The 12,533-nt window shown below is 46.4% G+C and overlaps 1 protein-coding gene across 2 annotated transcripts in view; it reads left to right on the plus strand.

Moving 5' to 3' along the window:
• The first annotated feature begins 6,438 nt into the window (after positions 1 to 6,438).
• Fbxo42 (F-box protein 42) overlaps positions 6,439 to 12,533 on the plus strand; it is a 53,656-nt gene continuing 47,561 nt past the window's right edge. The window contains exon 1 of one of the 2 annotated variants that reach the window (XM_021160835.1): positions 6,439 to 6,698. The gene's annotated coding sequence lies outside the window, so the exon portion shown is untranslated. The remainder of the gene's footprint in view (positions 6,699 to 12,533) is intronic. The other variant, XM_029476341.1, reaches the window with a different exon arrangement.

A 12,533-nucleotide genomic window follows, 5' to 3' on the forward strand; every position in this document is an offset into this window, starting at 1 on the left:
CATTACGGATGGTTGTGAGCCACCATGTGGTTGCTGGGATTTGAACTCTGGACCTTTGGAAGAGCAGTCGGGTGCTCTTACCCACTGAGCCATCTCTCCAGCCCTGCAGTTTGTATTCTTAGTGATCATAATTGCAACCATATTGGTAAAATGTTACCAGCTTTTTTTCTCCTCCTCCGAGATTTCCCAGCATTCTGTATCATTGCCAGGTCTGTCGTCACGTCACGGGGCTCTTACCTAGAACCTCCTGCTCTACACCTCTGCCTGCATACTGAAGCCTTTCAAGATGTTTCTGATGCCAGCCCCACCCCACCCCCACCACCTGGCCCCTGGAGGGTTTCACTATGTATCCCAGGCTGTGCTATAACTCACTCTGTAGACTGGGCTAGCCTGACTCCAACTCACAGGGATCCACCTGCCTCTATGTGCTGAGCACTGAGATTGAATGTGTGTGCTGCCATGGTCAGTTGGGATTCCAGTTCATGTAATCAGGCTTCTTGTTGACAGATATCTCACAAGCAGTTCAAAGCCTGTTTGAAACTCAAAGAATTGGACTATTTCCCTATCTTCAAAAACAAAAGATGTCATATTGCCCATCTCTGGGGACTGTATTTGTGAGTCTTCTGTGAATTCATTTCTCTGTGTGTGTGTGTGTGTGTGTGTGTGTGTGTGTAAGCCAGAGATTGCATGACAGGTGTCTTTTTTGATTACTCTCCATATATTGAGGCAGAGTGTCTTACTTGGACCCTGGCCTAGATGATCTAGCTAGTTGGGGATGCCTCTCTCCCAACTCTCAGGCCTGTTCGGGGGTTCCAGACATGCCCTCAACTGTCATTTATGTGGTGCTGGTGATCGGAACCCCAGTCTTCATACCTACACAGCAAGTGCATTACCAGGTGACCAATGAATACATTTTTTTGAAGCAAATTCTCTTGTGTCTTGGAAACAGTGATGTGAATGAAACTCTCTTACACCAACTATAATGGCCAACATTTCGGAGAAATGGACAGGTTTTCAGCCTTGTAGTTACAGAGTGCAGCCAGCAGAGGGAGACAGTTTCTTATAATTCCTCTGTGGTAGACACCCCTAAAGGCAGGACGATCTTTTAGCTGTGACTTTTTCAAGAGATTCAGGAGGACATAAATCTTGAGGGTAATTTGACGATGCTGCAAAAATAATAACTTTTGTTCCACTTAAGTGGCAACCAAGAAGTCAGCAACCCCTTGAGACCCACCAGGGGCAAGTCCTTTCTCCGCTTGGACGGTTTGCTTCTCTACAAGAGGAGAGCATGGGACAGAAAAACTTCACCGCTAAGGCTGCAGGGCAGTTTTGTTTTCCAAGGGGAAACCCCAAGAGCTGAGATCATGGCATGATTCACGTATTGGCAGAGACCCTGAAACTCGTGCTTCTGTTTCTGGCGTTAGCCATGGTTCATGCTTGGCTTTTATGTTAGGAAGTCGCTTTCAAACCAGGTGTGGTAGGAATGCAAGCACAAAGACCGTAGTCAGGCTGTCCTTGGCACAAGGACACGTAGGCCATCAAAATTTGAGCAGTGGGCACAAGAAGCCATCCATACACACACATACAAAACAAAACAAATGAACAAAAACTTTAATTGCTAAGCTGTGTGTAGTTTTCTCTTACTTTTTCTTTCTCTTTAAGCAAAAGAAAAGTTGCCAGGTAGAGCTGGTGCACGACTCTTAATCCCAGCACTCAGGAGGCAGAGGCAGGCAGATATTTGTGAGTTTGAGGCCAGCCTGGTCTACAGAGCGAGAGCTCCAGGACAGATACTTTTTAGAAAAATATTTACTTACTTTATGTATATGAGTGCTCTATCTGCATATACACCTGCATCAGATTATATTACAGATGGTTGTGAATTGAACTCAGGACCTCTGGAAGAACAGCCAATGCTGCTTTTTCTCCAGCCACCTGGTTTGTTTTCCTTTCTTTTCGTCTCTTTCCTTTTTTTTTCTTTTTTTTTTTTTTTCTCTTTCCTTTTTCTTTCCTTTTTTTTTTTTTCCTTTTTTTTGATATTGGGTTTCTCTTTGTAGCCCTGGCTGTCCTAGAACTCACTCTAAAGACCAGGCTGGCTTCAACTCACAGAGATCCCATGTGCCTCTGACTCCTGAATGTTGGGATGTGCAGATTTGAGGATTCTAGGCAGACTCAGTACCACTGAAACATGTCCTCAACTCCAATTTCCGTTTGTTTTTTTTTTTGTTTTGTTTTGTTTTTTTGGTTTTTCAAGATAGGGTTTCTCTGTGTAGCCCTGGCTGTCCTGGAACTCACTCTGAAGACCAGGCTGGCCTCAAACTCAGAAATCCTCCTGCCTCTGCCTCCCAAGTGCTGGGATTAAAGGCATGTGCCACCACGCCCGGCTCAATTTCCGTTTTATTATATTTCCTGTTGTGCCTTTGAATGCTGCACTATGTGCATATATTACCTAAGCTAAATAACTAAAACCATAAAACGCTTCCTGTAATTATTTGGACAGACTCTAAGGAAAGCACGTTTGAACTTACTGGACTGTTCATCCTGGTCTCAGCCCTTGCCTCTAGCCCTGTTCCCCATTATCTGTCCCAGTCTACGTGTGGCCGAGAGACAAATCTGAACCATTATCATATATTCTCTCCACTGTTAGAGATAAGAGTCAATTTCCCTCCTGATGGCCTAGGTCAAATGTAACCAAGCCTCCTGTTTGTCAGAACTCTTGCCGAGTTCAAGAGCCTGGGCTTTGAAGTGACAAGACCATCTGGGCTTGAACCCTGCCTGTTTTGGTGAGCTTTAACCTGGAGAAGATTGTTTCTCCATTTGTACAATGAGCACAATGGTGGCACCTGGGTACCAGTGTTAGGTACCTAATAAAATAACCACTGAGTGAGGCTGGGGAGAGGGCTCATTGGGAACATGCTTACAATATAAGCATGAGACCTCAGTTCAAACAGACAGAACCTACCTCAATCTGGGCATCGTAGCATCTGTGTGTGTAAAGGTACCTGTGATCGCAGTGTGCCTACAGGGAGACAGAAGCATCCCTGGATGCTTATGGGCCAGGGAGCCGGGAATGCTCTGAAGGGGACAAGGAAGCCCTGTCTCAATGAGGTGGGAGGGAAGGACAGACAGCTGCCGTTGTCCTCTGGTTTCTACATGCATGCCATGGCATGCACACACAAGCATACGCACACACACACCCTCTCATGCACATTGTAAAAATAAAAAAAATGTGAACTGTGATTAGTAATAAATAATTCACTTTAATAACTTTTCTGTGTATTGCAGTTAATACGAACATATATTTATTGTCTTTCTTGTACAGGCTCTTTATGTATCAGGGACCTGGTTAGCTTTACCTAAGTCACAAGCTGGTGAGATGGCTCAGTAGGTAAGGGCACTGGCTGCCAATCCTGACCACCTCAGTTTGCTCCCTTGGAAGGAGACGGCCAACTGCTATGTATGGGTTGTCCTCTGACCTCCATCCACTCCCTCATATACACTTTCAGAAATATAGGTTAAAATATTTATATATATGCATATATATATATATGCATGTATGCATGTCAGGCTTATGCTGTAATCCCAGCTCTTGGGAGGCTGAGGCAGCCGGGTCTACATAGGAAGTATAACCTGTTCTACAGCATAAGAATTCTCTCAAAAACCCTCCAGATGGGCTGGGTATGATGGCAAATACCTCTGATCCCAGTACATGGGAGGTAGACGTGAGTACATCTCTGTGAGTTGGAGGCCAGCCTAGTCTACAAAGAGAGCTCCAAGGCAAATTAGGACTTCACTGTGAGACTCTATCTCGAACAGAAAACCACAAACAAGCCGGGCGTGGTGGCACACGCCTTTAGTCCCAGCACTCCGGAGGCAGAGGCAGGCGGATTTCTGAGTTCGTTCGAGGCCAGCCTGGTCTACAAAGTGAGTTCCAGGACAGCCAGGGCTATACAGAGAAACCCTGTCTCAAAAAAACCAAAAAAAAAAAAAAAAAAAAAAAAAAAAAAAAAAAAAGAAAACCACAAACAAATATATATGTCACGCACTCTGCTGCATAGTAGGTGTTCACTAAACATGCATCCGCTGAATCCCCTCTTAGTTCTCAAATTCCCAGTTCATTCTTTTATTCAACATATATTCAGTGAGCCTCCGCTGGGTACTAGTCTATATATGATGGATATTAATGATAAGGCTTTTCTTCAAAGCAACAAAACTCCCGCCTATCTTTGAGCTAAGGGTAAAATGGTTCTGTATTTGAACTCTAACATGACCTAGCAATTCTCCCCATCTGTACCCCAAGTCAGCGCTTCTTTGTGGAATAGCTCTGGTTGTCCTAGAACTCACTCTGTACATCTGGCTGGCCTCAAACCCAGAGATTCACCTGTCTCTGCCTCCTGAGTGCTGTAATTAAAGGTTTGTGCCAACATAGGCCAGTAGCAGCCTTGTTTTAATATATATATATATGTATATATATATATATATATTTAGATTTTGTTTTTATTTATGGTTGAGTGTGTGTGTGCTGTGTGGGTGGGTGCCCAAAGAGGTCAAATAGGGTGTCAGACCCCCTGAGCTGGTATTAGACAGTTGTGAGTAGCTTGTAGGTGCTGGCACATGAATGTAGGTCTTCTAGAGAGGGGTAAGCAGATTCTTTTTTCTTTTGGTTTTTTGAGACAGGGTTTCTGTGTAGCCCTGGTTGTCCTGGAACTCACTCTGTAGACCAGGCTGGCCTCGAACTCAGAAATCTGCCTGCCTCTACCTCCCAAGTGCTGAGATTAAAGGTGTGCACCACCAAGCCTGGCGGTAAGCAGATTCTTATTGCTGGGCTATCTCAGCCTAGCTTGAGTTCTTAGAACATGTTATAACTTAGATTACAGGGCTGGAGAGACGGTCAAGACATGTACTGCTCTTGCAGGACCATCCAGGTTCAATTCCTAGCACCCACATGGTGGTGGCAGGGTCACAACTGCCAGTAATTCCAGTTCCAGGGGATCTGACACCCGCTACTGGCCTCTAAGGGCACCCACACACGTGGTGCACATGATATGCTCAGGCACGCGCAATATTTACTGTATATATGTTCACAAGTGTCATTGTTTTTTTTAAAGATTTATTTATTATTTATTATATATACAGCAGTCTCCTGCATGTATGCCTAAAGACCAGAAGACGGCACCAGATCTCATTAAAGATAGTTATGAGCCACCATATGGTTGCTGGGAATTGAACTCTAGACCTCTGGAAGAACAGCCAGTGCTCTTAACCTCTGAGCCACCTCTCCAGCCCCGTCATTGTTTGAGAATGAAGATCAGAGGGGAAACTGTGGGAGTTGGCGTTGGTTTTCTCCCTCTATCATGTAGGTTCTAGGCATTGAACTCCGGTCTTCAAGCTTGGGGGAAGCACCCTTACCTGCTGAGCCATTTTGCAAGCCAAGACTTCTTTCTCTTTTTCTTTGAGACAGGGTCTCATTATGTAGACCATGCTGGCCTTGAACTCAGAAATCTACTTACCTCTGCTTCCCAAGTGCTGGGATTAATAGTCAACTACCATGCCAGGGCAATGGGATTTCTTAGTTTCTCACTTACGGTGTGCCAGAGTTTTTTGTAATGTTTATATGAGGAACATAAATGTTTTTTTAGATTGAGGTTCCTCAAAGTAGATTCAAACTCCTGGATCAAGCAATTCTCGCCCTTAAACCTCCTGCATAACTGGACTTAAAGGAGTGTCACCAAGCCTCGTGGTACTTCTGACCTAGTACCACGTCTCACGGGCTATACAAGCCTAGGTCTGCTCTATCCCAGGGCTATTCGCTTGCTGTCTCAGAATGCTCCGATTGCACAAGAGCTTGAGCTCTCTGTGTCTGGCATTTCCTTAAACCACATCTGCAGGGATGAGTTCTAGAAGGTTCTCACCTACACACAGCTTTCTTGAAGTGAGACTCTTTTTGTGGGGGCGGGACCCCACTCCTCGGTGACGGCCATAGTGGGAAGCACAGAGAAACACACAGGCTTGTTTCCTCCCAGGCTCCGCTCTACACCGGGAGCTTTGAGACTTGAGTTTCCTCTTTTTTTTTTAAAGTTGGTAGCAACATAGCTGCTGTTACAGTTTCCAGAGGCTCCAATGCCTGGAGCTTCCTCTCCCTGGGGATATCTAAAAGGCACTTCTGTTCGCCATTGCCCTTTCTCTACGCTCAACCCGTGGGTACCTGGGGGCACAAGTGCCTTACTCTAAGTCTGTAGTCTCAAACAAGTGGAAAAACAGCTCAGATACGGGCACTCAGCCGCGCCGATCGCAGATAAGAGTCCTAGAAAGCTCCGCGCCCTCGGCCCTTCTCAATATGGCGCCGCCCAGCGGCCGCCGCGCGGAAAGCCGGTCGCGCTGACGTGTGTGCGCGCGCGCGCTTCCTCCGCGCCCCGCCCCGGCGCATGCGCAGTGCGCTCTGTCGTCTCCGGGTCTGAGCAGCAGCGGCGGTGGCATCAGGGACGGCGGCGGCGGCGGCGGCGGCGGTGGTAGCCGCGGCGGCGTTTGAGTGGAGGAAGATGGCGGCTCCGGGCGACCCCGGGTTCCGCCAGCGGTGAAGATCCCCCGAGCACAGCAAGCACCGGCCTGAGGCAGAGCGGCTGTGCTCTGGCCCGGGCCCTGGCTCCTTCTCCACGGTCGCCGGAGACGCGAAACCGAGAGCGCGAAGCGGTCTGGGCCAGGTGAGGCCTCTCCCGGTGCGGGGCCGCGGCCAGGCGCCGACGCCTCCTGCGCTTTATGCCCGGGGACCCCGGGGCACCCCGAGTCCGGCGCGGGCTCCGTGTCCTGCGCGGGCGTGGGTCTTGGCGGGCCTGGGGTCTTGCTGTCGTCATCCTCGGCTTCCCAGGCTGAGGTGGGGACGGGCGCCCCTTTGCAGCCAGCCCTCGGGATGGGCGCAGACCTGTGCCCTCTCCTCAGCAGGGTGGTCCGGGTCCTCCTCCGGGCCGGGAGAGGATGCGCGGCCAGGGGGTGGAGAATGGCTTTTGGGGTGTCATGGAGCCTCACCCCGCCCCCTGAAGCCCTGAAGTCCTCGGTGAAGAGCGGGAGCCCGCTTGCTGACCTCCTGAATTGGGGCTGCGGCGAGGGGGCCGGCGGGCATCTCGGAAGCTGCAGCTGCCCAAGAGATGATTTTTTGGGGGAATCGGCTGACGAATTGAAACACAAGCAGTTCCTTCCCTGACCCCTAGCCGTCTGAGTGTTCTCTTAGTGGGAACTGCAGCTCTCCTGGCTGGCTGGAGACAGCAGTCCACGTTGTGACTGTGGAAGGCTTGCCCTGGTGAGAATTGTCTGTGGAGGGTGGCAACGAGTTTGTAAATCAAGAAAACCACAATTAGGTGAGAGAGCCAGCCTGGTAGCTTCAGCTGAGAAAACTTGAGACGCCGGAGTTGGTTGGAAACCTTTGGAATAAGCCGATTGCTTTGTCTGTTGGATCCTCGGAGTTTTAGTAGGAAAATAAAAGCCTTGTTTCGTTTCTCAGTGACCGAAGAGTTTGGACTTTACAGTGGTAGCGTTCCGATGGATCTAAGATGCAGAACCAGACAGACACATTACCGGGTTTCACTTGCCGGAGGCAACACTCGATTATTTTTTGTTATTTATTTATTTTTTCTCGGAACTTTTTGTTGTTGTTTTAAGTGGTAGTAATTGAGAGTCTTTAGTTTCATTTCTTTAGGGTAGAGAAGATGTTTGATGCCTGGTGGCCTTTTCACTGAGCAAGAATGGCTTCACTTGGATTTGGGCTGCTGTGAATTGTTGTGGCCATCTCTTTTGCTTGGACACACCAAACGTCTTTTGTAACACATCGGGTTTTGCTTGTGTTTAAGAATGATGACATCATGGATTTAAAGGGACAAGGATAAATTGGCGAAGAGATACCATCACTTAGAATTCAACCTGCAGCTCTTAAGCTGGACAGGGATGCCCCTTGTGTCATATTTCTGACAGAGAGTATTCAATTGTCTAGTCTGGTCGGGTGTCCTTTCTGTTGCATGTTAATCAGTTTATATCCTGTAGCTGTTTGCTTAAGAAATAAGCCCAATTTACTATAGCATTCATTCTACATTGAACCGTGAGAGCCCTTAGTGACAAGTATTAAGTTAAGACGGCAATTAGTTCATTTAATATTAGCTAACTCTTTGACCATTTTTCCCTTTCTTAAATCCGTTTTCTTTTTTATAGAAGTGTGTAGATGTCCTTAGTATCTTAACTAAAGATGTAAGTTGAACCAGGAGTAGGGACTCAGAGACCCACTCTGCCTATTATTTTGCTAATAGAGGATTGTGGAATCAGTGGTGGTTTGACATCATGTAATGTGTGTCCGTCCCCCCCCCCCCACCCCCCATCTGTCTCACCGCTGTACTACAGTGTCAGGTTTTGGTGGACATCATTCACTGCACAGCATTTCGGCTTGTTTCCTTACGTGTCTCAGGTGCAACATGAGAAAGATAGGAAAACTGCAAAGGATGGCATGTTTGTTTGTTTGGTTTTAGAGTTACGTTTTTTAGTTTACGTTTATGGGTACTTTTGCCAGCATGCCCCTGTGTGTTCCCATTTGCATGCCTAGCACCTTGTATCCATTCCCTGGGAACTGGAGTTACAACAGACAGTTGTGAGCCGCCATGTGGGTGCTGGGAATTGGACCCAGGTCGTCTAGAGGAAGAGACTGTTTAACTATCTGTCCAGCCCCTACATTCTTTTTCTCTTAAACACTTATTATTTAAAAAATGTGTGTGTGTGTGTGTGTGTGTGTGTGTGTGTATGGGGGAGAGGGGAGGAGAAGGACAGTAGAGAGCAAAAAAATGTCCATGTGTTAGCAGAGGCATCAGATCCCCTGGAGCTGGGGAGCGCCATCTAGTTTGGGTGTTAGGAGTGCAACCTGAATCCTCTGTAAGATCAGAAAGCACTTTTAACCACTGAGCAATCTCTCCAATCCTAGGATGCTTCTTCAATATTTTATTTATATTTTTAATTTTTTTTTGAGCAGGGTTTCTTTGTGTAGCCTTGACTGCTCTGGAACTCACTCTGTAGACCAGGCTGGCCTTGAACTCAGAGACTTGCCTGCCTTTGTCTCCTGAGTGCCACATATTACAGGTGTGTGCCACCACTGCCCAGCTTCTAGGGTGCTTCTTAGTGTCGAATATCATTTTATGTAGCTATGTGATGGCTGCCTTCTGTAAAGACCTGGCAAAGGAAAGGCTAGCAAAGCCTGGGGTTATAAGCATGCTGAAGTCTCCAGGGAAGCTGTTTAGAGATGAGCAGAGTGACTGTGTTTTCAGGGCATTTTAGTTAGTGAGTTAACAATTCTTAATAAAACCCAAAGCTCCTTGGTTCAATAATACGATTCCCACTTTACAAGGTAATTATGTAGATGAAAAGAGATAAGGTTTGTGAAAGTGCTCTGAAAGAGCACACTCTGAAATATGTAAAATAGGTGGTCACAGCAGGGCAGACCATTGATCCCAGCACTCAGGAGGCAGAGGCAGGCAGATCTCTGTGTGTTTGAGGCCAGCCTGGTCTACGTAGTGAGTTCCAGGATAACCAGGGCTTCATAGTGAGACTATTAAGGGAAAAAAAAAACCCCAACCCAAACCCAAAAAACAAAACAGTACAAGAGAAATAGAAGGTTATATTTTCAGTAAAACATCTATTAAAAGGTCCTCTATGCGTTGGGCACTGAGAAAGGAGGCACTGATGATTTCCAAGGACAGCTTTTTTTATCTAAAAATTGAGGCTGGTTGGAAAGCCAGACAAGAAAATCAGTGTGCTTATGGTAGTACAGTAAATGTGCTCTTCCAACTAGGGGAGAGAAGGGAGGTTCTCAGAGCTTCGCCTAGTCTATTAGTCATTTCTTTTCTTTTCTTTTTTATTATTATATGTAAGTACACTGCAGCTACCTTCAGACACCCCAGTAGAGAGCATCATCAGATCTCATTACAGGTGGTTGTGAGCCACCATGTGGTTGCTGGGATTTGAACTCAGGACCTTTGGAAGAGCAGTCAGTGCTCTTAACCACTGAGCCATCTCTCCAGCCCAGTCATTTCTTTCCTTCATTTATTTATTTATTTACTTATTTAGAGATAGGATCTCACTACATAGCCATGGTTGTCTTGGAACTCACTCTGTAGACCAGGCTGGCCTTGAACTCATAGAGATCCGGGATTGAAGGCATGTGCCCCCACCACCAGGCTTGTTTATTTATAGATTTATTTTATGTGTATGGATGTTTTCCCTGCATGTATGTGTATGGATGTTTCCCTGCATGTATGTGTATGGATGTTTCCCTGCATGTATGTGTATGGATGTTTTCCCGCATGTATGTGTATGGATGTTTCCCTGCATGTATGTGTATGGATGTTTCCCTGCATGTATGTGTATGGATGTTTCCCTGCATGTATGTGTATGGATGTTTCCCTGCATGTATGTCTATGGATGTTTCCCTGCATGTATGTGTATGGATGTTTCCCTGCATGTATGTGTATGGATGTTTCCCTGCATGTGTGTGTATGGATGTTTCCCTGCATGTATGTGTATGGAGCGTGTGCTTCTTGGTGCCCTCAGAGTTTAGAAGAGGACATGGAACCCTTCCCCCTACACACACACACACACACACTTGGAGTGGGGAATCCAGCTGTTGTTTATTTCTTTCTTGTGTCAGTAAGTAGCTTTTGCTAGCCCGGGGCCTCCCCATCCTCCTGCCTTCCCTAGGGCTGGGATTCTAGGTGTGCATTGCCACGAATGGCTTAGGAATACTTAAAGCCTTTGTCCTGAGTTCTTTCCCCTTTTATTCATTCATGGTCATGATGCTTCCTACACAGCATGCATGCCCCAGTTATAGTTTCTGAACTGTCAAAGATCTAGCAGCCCTGGGAGAGTCTTTCTGAGTGAGTCACAGGTGCAGGCAGCAAGCATCCACATTAGTGAAAGTTTTGCAGATTCTGAATGAGGCAATTTCTGAGTGACACTTTTTTTGTTTTTTTGTTTTTTGTTTTTTTCGAGACAGGGTTTCTCTGTATAGCCCTGGCTATCCTGGAACTCACTTTGTAGACCAGGCTGGCCTCGAACTCAGAAATCCGCCTGCCTCTGCCTCCCGAGTGCTGGGATTACAGGCGTGCGCCACCACACCCAGCTTGAGTGACACTTTTTTAAAAAAATTTTCTTTTTGGACAAACTAGCACATGAGGCATTGTGTTTTTTTTTTTTTTTTAAATTATTTATTTATTATATGTAAGTACACTGTAGCTGTCCTCAGACACTCCAGAAGAGGGCGCCAGATCTCGTTACGGATGGTTGGGAGCCACCATGTGGTTGCTGGGATTTGAACTCTGGACCTCTGGAAGAGCAGTCGGGTGCTCTTACCCACTGAGCCATCTCACCAGCCCGAGGCATTGTGTTTTAATTGTGGCTTCAGAAATGGTGGTGGTAGTGGTGGTGATGGTGGTAGTGGTGGTGGTGATGGGTGGTGGTGTGTGCCAGGGATCCAGCCCTGGCCTTGCAAACACTAGGCAAATAGTTTGCCACTGAGCTATATGCCCAGCCCTGTTTTGTGCTTTTAATTTTTTTCTTTAAGTGTGTATGGGTCCTTTGCCTATATGTATATTTGTGCTATGTGTATGTTTGTGAGCCCGGTGCTCATGGAGGCCAGAAGGCAGCATTGGTTCCTGTGACACTGGGGTTACAGAGGTTTTGAGCAGCCATGTGGTTGCTGGGAACCCAACTCAAGTGTTGTGGTCCTGAGCCATCTCTCCAACCCTCTTTCTTTCCCCATTTGTTTGCTTGTTTGGTTTTGTTCTGAGACAAGTTCAGTGGATTCCGAGATGGCCTGGAACTTGTTATCTGCCTTCCTGCCTCCCGCTCTCCAGGCTTGGGATTAGATTTGTGCACTGTGCCCAGCACTGTATACTTTTCACAGGCCTTGAATTTACTGTGTAACAGATAACTTGGGACTTGTGATCCTGTTGTCTCTCCCTTCCTGGTGCTAAGACCACAGGCCTGCGAGTACTACCAAGCCTGATGTACTTGGTGCTAGGACCACAGGCCTGCGAGTACTACCAAGCCTGATGCACTTGGTGCTGAGCATCCAGGTGTGGGCTGTGTGTGCACACTCATCGAGCGCTCCACCAGCTGAGCCACATACCCAGCCACTCGTTAATCTGCACTGTGACAGTTTGTTACATGAAGGAGATGACCTATTTATAAGTTATTTTAAAATCACCTAGAATTGAGCACATAATACATGTTATTTCTGAAATTGTTCCTGTGACAGTGCAAATCTTAGAAATTATAACTTAGTGGAATTCCTGTTGCTTGAAATTTTCATTTCCTTACTGATTTATGTAATTAGAAGGCAGATTTGCTGTGAATTCTGGATGTGCTTGTATTACATTTTTATTTTTAATTTGTAAAAAAAAAAAAACTTTTCATTTTTCTCAATGTTACTCTATGTTTTGCTTCAAAAGGTGGAAGTATTGTGTAGTACTTTGGGGTGTTGGTTTTTTTTGTGTTTGTGTTTTTTTTTTTTT

This window comes from Mus caroli, chromosome 4 (genome assembly GCF_900094665.2).
Source record: "Mus caroli chromosome 4, CAROLI_EIJ_v1.1, whole genome shotgun sequence".
In the NCBI taxonomy this organism is placed as follows: Eukaryota; Metazoa; Chordata; class Mammalia; order Rodentia; family Muridae; genus Mus; species Mus caroli.